The 12843-nt window shown below is 42.3% G+C and overlaps 1 long non-coding RNA gene across 1 annotated transcript; it reads right to left on the reverse strand.

Moving 5' to 3' along the window:
- Positions 1-477: 477 nt before the first annotated feature.
- On the reverse strand, positions 478-1085 carry LOC123155751 (uncharacterized). The gene is made up of 3 exons (XR_006477589.1): positions 968-1085; positions 828-879; positions 478-588 (listed from the first exon to the last, which is right to left on the reverse strand). It is a non-coding gene; the product is annotated as an uncharacterized lncRNA (long non-coding RNA).
- Positions 1086-12843: the final 11758 nt, after the last annotated feature.

Here is a 12843-nt window from a genome sequence, read left to right on the forward strand (position 1 = left end):
AAACTATAGTGTCAGTGCAACAAATTCCATATGTATATACTAAAGCAAGAGACAGTAATGATTACTATTTTGAGCTTAGACAATCATTGCAATAGGTGAGCAACATTAAAACAATCATTCATAGTTCGGGTCATAAGCTTTGCATTTTATACTCTACTAGCTAAACACAGATGCAAGATCTAGTAGTAGCTCAGGAATCAAGAGTTGAAAGAACAAACCAAACACCGTCCACCTGCATATACCAAAACAAGAATCACTTAACAGATTATTCACATCTGGTCTTAACATAAAGTAACATTAGAATAGCATAGGAATTGGATGAGGAATTTCTAGTGTACTATCAAATATCAATTGACAGGGATTTAAACCGAACATGGTATGAAGGTATTTCCCCTAGATGGCACATATGTGTCTTGGATGGAGCTGCTGCACACGCATCCTGTTTTTTTGTACAAACTTGACTCAGGCCAAGAACCCGTCGTCCGTATACTGATGCCCATACTTCAGATTTAATTTCTGAAACCAATTGGCACAAGGAAACATTGATGATACCCATTACTACAAACTGATCCCCTTCAATGCACCAATCTACATCAATCAGTTGTAGTCCAAGATAAATTACGCCCCATATCCAAATGCTAGAATACTCGTAGTAGGACCAAGCCTCAGAGCACAAACAAGGGAGGAGGATTTTTCAGTAATCCATCAGAAACAATGCATGGCTTAAACTAAATAAATAGCAGCTAGAAAAAAAGATAAAGCCTGATTCTGAAGCAGAAGTAGTATACAGATCTACTACCAATTAAAAGGAGGCGGTTTGTGCTCACTCGAGATTGTTGATGGTGGGCTTTAAGATGGCCGGTGCTCATGTTCTTGGATCTGGAACCAACAAGTTCAAGCATCAGTTCATGGACAGTGAGTGCATGGATTGGAGAACAAAATATGATGTGAAAGAGGAGGGGGTAACCTTGGTCGAAGTAGGTGTCTGCCGCTGCCGCTGCCGCCGCCGCCGCTGTTGCCGTTGCCGTTGCCAGATGGGTCAGGAGCTTCGAGGCGGAGGGTGATACGGGGAAGGAGGAGGATGACGGCCGCGGCCCATCACCGCCGCTCACACTGGAGGAGCGGAGCGTGGATGCTGAGCACCGGGCGGAGGAAGTTGAGGGACGTCACTTCGGTCGCCGGCGGAAAAGCTCGGATGCGGAGGAGGATCTTGGTCGACGGCGCTTGTCGGTCGCGAGAGAGCAAGCTGAGTCGAGGGTTTTCTCCCTGACATATCGACACCGGGTGATCTATCCCCGGGATGGGCCGCAGAAAGGCCAGGGGTCTTTCCCCTTCGTGTGTCACCAAATGGCGCCGTCCACTCCCCCGGGCCAACTCAGCCCATGATTCTCCCACCCAGGGAAATAACCGGGATCCCGGAGGGATCCCGCGGAACCAAACGAGGCCTAAATGGTGTTCTCCCTGAGTATGCACTATTGCTACTGTTCGTCGTGCTGAGACACCACGTGATGATCGGGTGTGATAAGCTCTACATTCACATACAACGGGTGCAAGCCATTTTTGCACGTGCAGAATACTTGGGTTAAACTTGACGAGCCTACCATATGCAGATATGGCCTGGGAACACTGAGACCGAAAGGTCGAATGTGAATCATAAGTAGGTATGATAAACATAGTGATGTTCACCATTGAAAACTACTCCATCTCACATGATGATCGGACATGGTTTAGTTGATATGGACCACGTGATCATTTAGATGACTAGATGGATGTCTATCTAAGTGGGAGTTCTTAAGTAATATGATTAATTGAACTTTAATTTATCATGAACTTAGTCCTGATAGTTTTTTGCATAACTATGTTGTAGATCAATAGCTCGCGTATAGCTCCCCTGTTTTATTTTTTGATATGTTCCTAGAGAAAAATAAGTCGAAAGATGATAGTAGAAATGATGCGGGTTGGGTCCATGATCTGAGGATTATCCTCATTGTTGTACAGAAGAATTATGTCCTTGATGCACCACTAGGTGACGGACCTATTACAGGAGCAGATGCAGATGTTAGGAACATCTGGCAAGCTTGTTATGATGACTACTTGATAGTTTAGTGCGTCATGCTTTACGGCTTAGAACCGGGACTTCAAATGGTTTTGAATGCCAAGGAGCATATAAGATGTTCCAAGAGCTGAAATTGGTATTTTAGACTCATGCCCGAGTCGAGAGGTATGAGACCTCTGACAAGTATTTTGCCTACAAGATGGAGGAGAATAGCTCAACCAGTGAGCATGTGCTCAGAATGTCTAAGTACTACAATCACTTGAAACAAGTGGGAGTTAATCTTCCAGATAAGATAGTGATTGACAGAGTTCTCTAGTCACTATCACCAAGTTACTGGAACTTTGTGATGAACTATAATATGCAAGGGATGACCAACGATTCCCTGAGCTCTTCGCGATGCTGAAATCAGTGAAGCTAGAAATCAAGAAAAGCATCAAGTGTTGATGGTCGACAAGACCACTAGTTTCAAGTAAAAGGGCTAGGGAAAGAAAGGCAATTTCAATAAGAATGGCAAGCAAGTTGCCACTCCCATGAAGAAGCCCCTGAAACTGTGTGCTTCTACTGCAAAGGAAATGGTCACTGGAAGCGGAACTGCCCCAAATACTTGGCGGATAAGAAGGATGGCAAAGTGAACAAAAGTATATATGATATACATGTTATTGATGTGTACTTTACTAGTGTTCATAGTAGCCCCTGGGTATTTGATATTGGTTCAGTTGTTATGATTACTAACTTGAAACAGGAGTTACAAAATGAATAGAGACTAGTTGAGGGCGAGGTGACGATGTGTGTTGGAAGTGATTCCAAGGTTGATAAGATCACCATAGCACACTCCCTTTACCTTAGGGATTAGTGTTGAACCTAAAATAAATGTTATTTGGTGTTTGTGTTGAGCATAATATGATTGGATCATGTTTATTGCAATATGGTTATTCATTTAAGTCAAAGAATAATTGATATTATGTTTACATGAATAAAACCTTCTCTGGTCATACACCCAAGGTGAATGGTTTATTGAATCTCGATCGTAGTGATAGACATATTCATAATATTGATGCCAAAAGATGCAAAGTTGATAAAGATAGCACAACATACTAGTGGCACTGCCGTTTAGGTCATGTTGTGTCCTTGGGTTCATGCTTAGGTCTCATGCAAGAAATTGGGAATGAATTTCAAACACCAGGGCACCGTTGATTGTCGACAAAACATTGAGATGCTTGGTTTTCATATTCTAGTAAATCCAAAACTCGTCTAAAATTCATGAAACTTGGCATGCTATCATGGAGCGGCATCAACATGCTGTGGTAAAAAAATTGTCCCATTTGGGGCAGGTTTGGGTGTATGCTTCTCAGAAACCGGAGCTTCTCACAACAATCATGATGGTTTTCGGTAGGGAACACCCCACCTTTGGGGACGAAACGATATCCATTGCCTCCTATTGCTTTCAATTTTTTTTCTCGTGTCAACATAGAACAACAGGAGTGTTGTGTGAATTTTTGTGATTTTTCGGGGTTCGTTTGGACATTTTTATGCATTAAGTGAGTTTTCAATGCATTTATGTGCATAATTCAAATTTGAACTACAAGCACATGCTCCAGTGCATATAAATTGGTTGAACAATCAAATCTGTGTCCTTGGGTGCATGCTTAGGTCCCATGCAAGAAATGGGAATGAATTTCAAACACCAGGGCATCGTTGATTGCCGGCAAAACATTGAGATGCCTGGTTTTTAAATTCTAGGAAATCCAAAACTCGTCTGAAATTCATGAAACTTGGCATTCTATCATGGAGCGGCATCAACATGTCGTGGTAAAAAATTTGTCCCATTTGGGGCAGGTTTGGGTATATGCTTCTCACAACAAGCATGATGGTTTTCAGTAGGAAACACCCCACCTTTGGGGATGAAACGATATCCATTGCCTCTTATTGCTTTCAAATTTTTTTGCCGTGTCAACATAGAACAACTGGAGTGTTTGTGAATTTTTGTGATTTCTCGGGGTTCGTTTGGACATTTTTATGCATTAAGTGAGTTTTCAATGCATTTATGTGCATAATTCAAATTTGAACTACATGTACATGCTCCAGTGCACACAAATTGGATGAAAAATCAAATCTGTGTCCTTGGGTGCATGCTTAGGTCCCATGCAAGGAATGGGAATGAATTTCAAACACCAGGGCATCGTTGATTGCCGGCAAAACATTGAGATGCCTGGTTTTTAAATTCTAGTAAGTCCAAAACTCATCTGAAATTCATGAAACTTGGCTTGCTATCATGGAGAGGCATCAACATGCCGTGGTTAAATTTTTGTCCCATTTGGGGCAGGTTTGGGTATATGCTTCTCGCAAACTGGAGCTTCTCACAACAAGCATGATGGTTTTTGGTATGGAACGTCCCACCTTTGGGGACGAAATGATATCCATTGCCTCTTATTGATTTCAATTTTTTTTCTCGTGTCAACATAGAACAAACATAGTATTGTGTGAATTTTTGTGATTTTTTGGGGTTCGTTTGGACATTTTTATGCATTAAGTGGGTTTGCAATGCATTTATGTGCATAATTCAAATTTGAACTACATGCACATGCTCCAGTGTGTATAAATTGGTTGAAAAATCAAATATGTGTCCTTGGGTGCATGCTTAGGCCCATGCAAGAAATGGGAATGAATTTTGAACACCAGGGCACCGTTGATTGCCGGCAAAACATTGAGATGCCTGGTTTTTAAATTCTAGTAAATCCAAAACTCGTCTGAAATTCATGAAACTTGGCATGTTATCATGGTGCGGCATCAACATGCCGTGGTAAATTTTTTGTCCCATTTGGGTATATGCTTCTCACAACAAGCATGATGGTTTTCCGTAGGGAACATCCCACCTTTGGGGACGAAATGATATCCATTGCCTCTTATTGCTTTCATTTTTTTTCTTGTGTCAACATTGAAGAAGTGGAGTATTTTGTGAATTTTTGTGATTTTTCGGGGTTCATTTGGACATTTTTATGCATTAAGTGAGTTTTCAATGCATTTATGTGCATAATTCAAATTTGAACTACAAGCACATGCTCCAGTGCATATAAATTGGTTGAAAAATCAAATCTGTGTCCTTGGATGCATGCTTAGGTCCCATGCAAGAAATGGGAATGAATTTTAAACACCAGGGCACCATTGATTGCCGGTAAAACATTGAGATGCCTGGTTTTTAAATTCTAGGAAATCCAATACTTGTCTGAAATTCATGAAACTTGGCATTCTATCATGGAGCGGCATCAACATGTCGTGGTAAAAAATTTGTCCCATTTGGGGCAGGTTTGGGTATATGCTTCTCACAACAAGCATGATTGTTTTCAGTAGGAAACGCCCCACCTTTGGGGATGAAATGATATCCATTGCCTCTTATTGCTTTAAATTTTTTTTGTCGTGTCAACATAGAACAAGTGGAGTGTTTGTGAATTTTTGTGATTTTTCGGGGTTCGTTTGGACATTTTTATGCATTAAGTGAGTTTTCAATGCATTTATGTGCACAATTCAAATTTCAACTACATGCACATGCTCAAGTGCATATAAATTGATTGAAAAATCAAATCTTTGTCCTTGGGTGCATGCAAGAAATGGGAATGAATTTCAAACACCAGGCCATCGTTGATTGCCGGCAAAACATTGAGATTCCTTTTTTTAAAATTCTAGTAAATCTAAAACTCGTCTGAAATTCATGAAACTTGGCATGCTATCATGTAAGGGAACCCGACATGTTGTGGTATTTTTCGTGTCCATGTTTAGAGAAGGCGCACTCGAATAATGACATCCAACAAAGGCATTTTGAAAAAAAATAGTTGCCACTTTAATATCTCAAACGTTTGTATAATTCAAACCGTGTGCGTTCGATTAACCATTCACATGACGCCACGTGTCTTGGTTTTAATGGCTATAGGAGGTGCCTTGTGGACAGCTGCTTGACTGAACGGGAGGCGTGCGAGTGCAGTCCGGTGTGCAGGCTCATCGGGAAGCATACAAGCTGTTCAACGCAGGATCTGTGCATCTCTTCAACGCAAACGGTTTAGATTACGGTATGCACATTAAAGCCAGACTTCGGCGCTAAGCCAAGAGTCACTGCGATTTGTCAAAATATGCAGCTAAAAATCAATATCACTATCTATTTTTTGCAACTAAAATTCAGTAATTAAGCATAGATTTCATTCATACTAGAGATTAAGCAGTCGCTCTCATCGGGAAGTGAGATAGCCTTGGACCGCCACCTGCCTCGCTCCCACTGGTCTATATTAATGGCGCCGCCGAGCGGCTGCACCCCCCATCCTCGCCACACACACAATTCCTCTCTCTCTGCCCGCATCCTCGACGCCGCTCTGAGTCCTCAAAGCCGTTAGTGTATGAGGATGCCGCTGAAGCACCCCATCGGAGGGAGTGGTGAAGCCGCGGCTGCTGAAGCATCGGAGCACGGCGTGAATATGGAGACAGAGGTTTCTGTCCCCACCGACGAGGTGGAGAACGAGGCTGCCAACAAGCGGAGGTGGGTCGAGAAAGAACCGCAAGCGACTCCAGCAAGCCTAGACTTCATCGACAACCTCCCCAATGATACGTTGATAGTCATCATATCCCTCCTCCCAATCAAATATCAGGCAAGGACAGCCGCCCTTTCCCGATGGTGGCGCACCCTATGGCTCCACACACCTGTCGACCTCCTCGACGCCCACAAGATCTGCCATGGCTATCCCCAAAGCTTGGATGTTTTCTCCCAGATCCTCGGCTGTCACAATGGCCCAATCAAAGGCCTTACCACGGGCAATTTCCGTTCCAATGGCAAGGAGCGAGCCAAGCTTGACGAGTGGTTCCGATCCCGCGCCATTGATCTGCTCGAGAAGCTAAGTTGTAATGATGGGCATATGAGCTTGCTGCCAACATCCGCGCTCCACTTCGCACCCATGCTGCGCCTTGCCAAGTTCATGAACTGCCACCCCCCCTTAATGACGCGCCCACTCTTTTTCTACCACGACTGAAGCACCTCGATCTCATCACCGTCCGCACCCCAAAGGATGACATGGAGTGCCTGCTCCGCGGCTATACTGCACTCGAGTTCCTTCGTCTTCAGGCGATGAATTGGTCGAGTACCTTGCACATCACCTCCAGGACTCTACAGACTATTTATGTGTGTTGCTGGTGCTGCAACGAGAGATCACAAAAGGTGGACCACAATATGGTCATCCAGGACACACCTTCACTTGAGAGATTACTTGTAGTTGATCAACAAGGTCCAACAAGAATCAATGTCATTTCTGCACCAAAATTGAAAGTGGTGGGCTACTCGTCTATCAAATACTACAACTTTCAGGTACACCAGTCGCCTTATATACCTCTCCTTCTTTTTTTGACCTTGAAGACTGCAGGGCTTACACCCCACAACATTTTATTAATAAAAAGAGCAAAGTAACAAAGTTCATCAAGAGGGGGAACAAAAGAAGGAGAAAAAACTATACAGCAGTCTAGGAAAGAAACAAAACTACAAACTAAGAATGTTAAAAGTTACAAAGGGTGTGGATCTTCAAGGAGGTAGAAAATCAATCCATTTGATGAGATCATCCTTGTATCTGGCATTGGTCCTATGTGAGAGCAGAGTAATATCATGAATAAACCCATTTCTTCACTGCCTAAAAGATGGATGGACATGTTTGAAAGCCTTGTCATTTCGCACTTTCCAGATATTCCACCAAGCAAGAAAAACCACCTCTACAAAAAATGGCTTATCAAATTCCTTTCTTGCATGTAAGGCAATTTGCACCATATCATTGTTATTCAACCAGGACACTTGCAGATAATTCCAGATCCTCATACTAAAGTTGCACTGGAAGAATAGGTGGTTCCTATCCTCTAGTACTCTAGTTGGGCAGAGGACACAACTAGGTCCATCATTAATTTTCCAATGTCTTCGTTGTATCATGTCCTTGGTGTTAACTCTATCCATGATAACCAACCATGCAAATATTTTAATTGTCATTGTGCAATAGCTTTTCCAAACCCAGCTGAGTATTGGATTGGCAATGATAGGCTGGTGTACAAACTCATAGTACTTCTTTGTCGAATACTCACCCTTTTCCCATATCTCCAAGTCCACATATCATTACAATCATTGTCCAAATGTCTACCAGACAACAAGGCTGCAAGCTGATTGAACTCCCTAAAAGCCAGTTGAGACAAAGGCAAAGAAAACATTTGCTGCAAATTTCTTGCCTGTATCACTTCCTTAACAGAAAGGCTCTTCTGAAGGCAAAATGAAAAAAGTCTAGGAAACCTATCTTGCAGAGGGATACAAGATTGGCCAATCTCCCAATGATCAGACCAGAAAAGCACCGAATCTCCTTTGCCAATAGAAACAGATGTTACAGCTCGATATTTGCCCACTAACTTACAGATGTCCCTCCACCAAAAAGAACCACATAGAATAGTGTCATGTGGAACTCTTTGATAGTAGTATGAATCCCACACCAGATTGACCCATGGCACATCAGCTTTGTTATATAATTTATTCAGGGACTTAAGTAACAGGGCATCATTTTGCAATCCCAATTTCAGAATTCCAAGTTCACCCTTCATTTTGGGCCTGCAGACAAGGGGCCAAGCAGCCAAAGAATGCCCCTTTTCCTGACCATATTTCCTCCAGAGGCACTACCTTTGAATCCTTTCCAGCTGTTTTAGGATTCCCTGAGGTAAAGATAGACTGCAAAGGAATAATATGGGCAATAAAGATATCACAGAATTTACCAACTGCAGTCTACTACCTTGAGGTAAAAACCAGGAACTTGCAGTTAACCTCCTTTCCATGCAATCCACCAAAGGAAGCAAATCAACAATTTTTGGTCTAGTGGTTCCAACAGGAAGCCCCAAATAAGTGAAAGGCATAGAGCCTAACTGACAGCCAAAGAAAGTAGCAAGTGCAGAAGCAACTGAGGCTTCCACATTGATGGGGTACATTGAAGACTTATGAAAGTTGATTTGCAACCTAGTTTCCAAAGAAAAGGAATTTAGCACTGACTTGATAGCCTCCAACTGAGCTAGATCAGCATTTACAAACAGCAAGGTGTCATCTGCATACTGAACCACTGGATAAAAAGGATCATGTGTTGGCAATGGCAAGACAAGCTGTCCCCTAAGCAGAAGATCATTGATCATGGTTTGTAAAAGGTCAGCAGCAATAACAAAAAGCAAAGGAGAGATAAGATCTCCTTGCTTAACACCACATTTTCACATGAAATGTTTTCCAGGCACACCATTTAACAGGATTGAGGAAGTTGCAGAAGTTAACAGCTGTTGAATCCATAAGATCCATTTGCTATCAAAACGTTTTGCCACAAGAATTCTCAAGATTGCCTCATGCTGAATTGAGTCAAAAGCTTTTTCAAAATCAAGCTTAAGCAAAAGAATTGGCTTCCTGGACTGATTGCATTGGTGAATATACTCAAAAGTCCATGCAATACTATCCTGAATTGTTCTTGATTTAATGAAACCATACTGATTCTTATGCACACAATTGGTGATTTCCTCCTGAAACCTATTGGCAGCCAGTTTTGTCAGAAACTTTAGTCCCACACTTGTCAAAGAGATTGGCCTAAAATCTCCCACACTCTCAGGTGATTGCTTCTTTGGGATTAAAGTAATAAAAGCTTCATTGAGGTTTTCCAAAAACACAGTTCCAGCATGAAACTCATTGACCAACTGAATAAAGTCAGTTGAAATAATTGGCCAGCATCTCTTCAGAAAAATACCATTAAATCCATCTGGCCCAGGTGCTTTATCAATTGGCATTTTTTTATGACCTTTTCTATCTCATTCAGATGAAAAGGTTTTGTGAGCACCTCAAGACCTTGAACTTTTGGAATTAAAGGGAGGATGTCATTACCCAAAACAATTGGTTTAAGGGTTCCCATTCTTACCTTGAAAGTAACCAAAAATTCCTTAGCTATCTCCCCATGATCTGAAGAAACTGTCCCATCAGAGAGTTGCAGACTAGCAATATAATTTTTTCTATATCTCTCTGTTGCCATGGCCTGGAAATTTTTTTAATTCTCTTCTCCCACCTTGATATATCTGATAGTGCACCTTTTCCTCCAGTATAAAAATTGCAAATGCAAAAGGTGCTCATGATGCATCTTACATAATTTCCTGAAGTTTTTCTCCGGTATGGACAGAGGCCTCCAATCCTCTAAATCATCCATCCATAAGATTACCCAATTGCACTTTTCAATTAATGATTTAATATGTGAAAGCCCCTTCTGCCATTTCTTTAAAGAAAACCTCAAGGATTTCAATTTGTCCATAATAACTGCAGATATATGATGCTTATGTGAAGGTTTGTTCCAGACCTCCCTCACACAGTCCATGAAACCAGGCTGATGCACCCAATAATTTTCAAACCTGAAAATATGGGCTTTAGGAATTGTGGTGCTGATAGAAATGACACAACGAACATGATCAGACGCTGTTCTTGCAAGAGGAGCCACTTGTGTCATGGGATATTGATTTATCCAACTAGCAGAAGTAAAAAAAACCAGTCTAATTGTTCCAGAAGTGGAATATCCTGCATGTTAGACCAGGTGAATCCTCTACCTTTTAGAGGAAGCTCAAGCAGGCCTAAATGCCCAATGATCTCATTAAAGATAAAAATATCATTAACATCCCCTCCTGGTAGATTTCTATTTTCCATTGATCGGATGAAATTGAAATCTCCCACTAACAACCATTTTTGTTCAGGTTCCACTTGCAGATTATACAACCAGTTAACAAAATCATCCCTCATCTCACCCTGACATGGCCCATAAACATTTACTAAGAACCACTCCTTGTTATTATGCACCGATGTAAAACTGATGATAATTCCAAAGGGCTTTACTTCAATTAAAACACCCTTAAAAACATCAGAATGCCAAACTGTCAGAATCCCACCCGAGGCGCCTCTCGAGGGTGATTCAATAAACTGATCAAAGCCCATAGGACATATTGCCTTAACTAAGGAACAGGAACAAGCAGTTAACTTAGTTTCTTGCAAGCAGACAATCACACACTGACTTTCAGCAATTTTCTCTCTAACAGAACGTTGTCGTGGTTTAGAATTTAGGCCACGAACATTCCAACAAAGAACCTTCCAATTACGCCTAGATCTTTTATTCATAATATAACCAGAAACAAAAATCAGCCATTGCATGACATATAATGCCACACAAACCACGCCATAATAAACAAAAGTCATCCAGACCAGACTGAGTGCATCAAGTTCAAAAACAACATAACGACAGCAAATTTAACAGGCCCGCTACACCTAGCTAAAGATATAAGCAGCAACATTTAAACACCACTAGAGGAGGAATCATCCTTGGGATTAGCCATAAGCTTCTCCTTGGACAGCAGGTTAGGATCAATCTCCATCTCCGCTCCGATTGCTTGCAGAACATTGATAGGCGTGGGTGGAGGAGCATCTTCAGATATGTTGCCATTCTCACCAGCAACGTCAGGCTTGGACTGGGCCGTCTCTTGGATGGGCTTGGACCTTGGACGCCTCTTGGTGGGCTGAAGGGAAAGCTGCTCAAAACTGACGGGTTTAAACCCATCAAGTTTTGCCGCGCTTCTTGTACATCTTCTAACAGAAGTATCCACCAAAGGGGCCACAGGTTTCTTTCTTCTTGTCTGCTTCTTGTCCTTGACCTGCGCAGAAGCAAAAACCACAGAAGAAGAAGAGATCTCCTCCAGGCCTGCAGGCACTACATCTTCTGCTTGCAATTCACCAGACACATCCATATCCACTCTTACATTGTCATTATCTGTGAAAACATCTTCAGATGAACTTCCAAAAAGAGCTCTGGCAACTGGGCGTTTAACCACAACTGGCCTCCGCAGAACAGGGCTGCTAGGAAAGCTCGGAACCAAAGAAGAGCTTCTCTATGAATCATCAAAGGCAATGGTCCATGAGCGCTTGGAATATGTCACTATCCCAAGTGGCTTGAAGAAGATTGGTCTCGGCACCTTCTTGACAACAAAATCAGGCAGAAGGTTCTCAAAAGATCTCTTCCAGATCATCTCTGGAGGTAGAGGTGGTCCAACCACAATCTTTGCCATACCAATTATTAACTGATGCTGCTGAATAACAGGAGGATGATATGGAACAATTGCTAAAGGATTATCCTCAATAGGCTACTGCACATTACCTTGTAACTGTTGTTCATGTTGTAACTCATTTTGTTCTTCCAACAGAATTTCCACATGTTGCTCCACAGACACAGAGCCCTCCGGCTGATCAATGACAATTGAGATCTGATCCTATTCTGGCAGTGCAGATTGGGGCTGCTGTGGGAGCTCCTCATCATTGTCTCCCCAATTGGCATGCCCCCATCCATCGTCAGCAATGTCATTGTTCTGAGCCACTGGAGGCGCTACAGGCGCATCATTCCATCCCAGCATCGGATATGGCGGAAGGACAAACATCAAGTTATCTTGCAAAAGGTTTCCAGGCAACGGGTGAGGATTTCCATCCAGAGGCATTGGATCTTCATCATTGGGCATCTGATCAGCAAAATCAACACCCAACACATAACAAGCAGCAGTCCATGAAACTTGAGCTCCCCCCCATTCATCGTAGTCACCAAAAACAACATCACGTAGCACTAATGGTGTGTCAGGAAAACTTGCCTGCACTAGGGTCCTAACCAAGTAAGGATCTTCACTGTCCCAAGAGTGAAATTTCCCAAAGGTGCCAACCGCCTGAGATATGAACTCTGTATTGCGATAATCAA

Source organism: Triticum aestivum, chromosome 7B (assembly GCF_018294505.1).
Source record: "Triticum aestivum cultivar Chinese Spring chromosome 7B, IWGSC CS RefSeq v2.1, whole genome shotgun sequence".
Lineage (NCBI taxonomy): Eukaryota > Viridiplantae > Streptophyta > Magnoliopsida > Poales > Poaceae > Triticum > Triticum aestivum.